Genomic DNA, 1,328 nt, shown 5'->3' on the forward strand with positions numbered 1-1,328 from the left:
CAGTTATTTCATTGCTGTTAGCTGCTACTAAATGAGATTCTATGTACAATCTATCATCAGGAATGGGCAAGACGGTTGTATTAAGAGTGAAGCCAGATTCGCAGCTGATCCTCAATTACCTGGTGAGCGCTCATAGCAGGAAAACCGTCACAGGAGTCCAATAGGGTGGTCTCAAGCCAAATCTTGATTCCCAATGCTTGCAAAACGTTACCTGGATAATGTACTGTAGATTTGCAAGGCTTTTACCACATTGTTGTTTTTCACCTGTTCCAAAATGACAAACATCAAAGACATGAATCTCTCCCAGATTTTGCTTAAATCTTTGAACACACATCCGTGAACTTCAGCTGGATTTGTTTGTCACTCATGAGGTCAAACTTGATGACATCAACAAGGCTTTCAAGTTGCTTATTGAGGGCAAGTGCCTGAGGACTGTCATTTTCACAAATTACATACATAAAATGTTTGTCAAAGAATACATATACTGATGCAGAAGATTTTTGGAAGCATGGTAGTTATAACCCATAGAACTCTAGTACCCCCAAAAAATCAATAATAGTAAAGGTAAAGAAAGAGAACCACCACCCAAAAGGAAACAGAAAAAAGGTATCAATCAAGAAAAATGGGTGCATGCTACTCCAAGCTATCAATCAAGTCCTTAAAATTGAACACCAGCCAATCAGCTTTAGCTGCAACAGTTTCTCGAAGCTGAACCCCAGCATAGCATATAAATAAGTCGGCACCTCCTGGTTTGCGAGCCTACAAGTAGAAAGAGTATAAATTCTGCGAGCAACATGAGAGTAAAAGCTCTTCATTTATTCAATTTAGATGCATTTTTGGGCCAAAACTTAGAATGATATTAATAATGTATGAAGCTTGAACAGGTTTTTAGATAGCCACTATAGTCTACTTTGAAGCAATTAAAGTCAATGTATGGAATCAATTCCTCCATGGATTTACCAAGTTTGAGGTCTAAATCTTTATGTCCAGCTATTGCTGTATGCAGACTTTAGATAAAGTCAGTTATTAGATTCTAGATATTGGACCCTGTTAAACTCAAGTTAACATGTAGTAGAAAAAGCTCTCGTTGGGATTTACTTCTTGATTTTTTTTTCCTTGGGTTGGTTGTATTCCGTAGATGAAGTGGTCACCAAACTAGACAAGATGAACACTTTTTTACCTCAAGATCAGTTGCACCATCTCCAATCATGACCAGCGATTTATATCCATTAGCCTGATAACATTATCAAGTATTTGGTCAATATTCTAAAAACCAATACACAACAAACAACTACTAAGAGTTCAACTTACCTTCCTTATCTGCTGAA

General features: G+C 37.3%; 1 long non-coding RNA gene across 1 annotated transcript; it reads right to left on the bottom strand.

Annotated features, from left to right (window-relative positions):
• Window positions 1-308: 308 nt before the first annotated feature.
• Window positions 309-1,328, bottom strand: LOC113783453. The gene is made up of 3 exons (XR_003469908.1): window positions 1,312-1,328; window positions 1,181-1,234; window positions 309-759 (listed from the first exon to the last, which is right to left on the bottom strand). It is a non-coding gene; the product is annotated as an uncharacterized LOC113783453 (long non-coding RNA).

This window comes from Coffea eugenioides, chromosome 9 (assembly GCF_003713205.1).
Source record: "Coffea eugenioides isolate CCC68of chromosome 9, Ceug_1.0, whole genome shotgun sequence".
Classification (NCBI taxonomy): domain Eukaryota; kingdom Viridiplantae; phylum Streptophyta; class Magnoliopsida; order Gentianales; family Rubiaceae; genus Coffea; species Coffea eugenioides.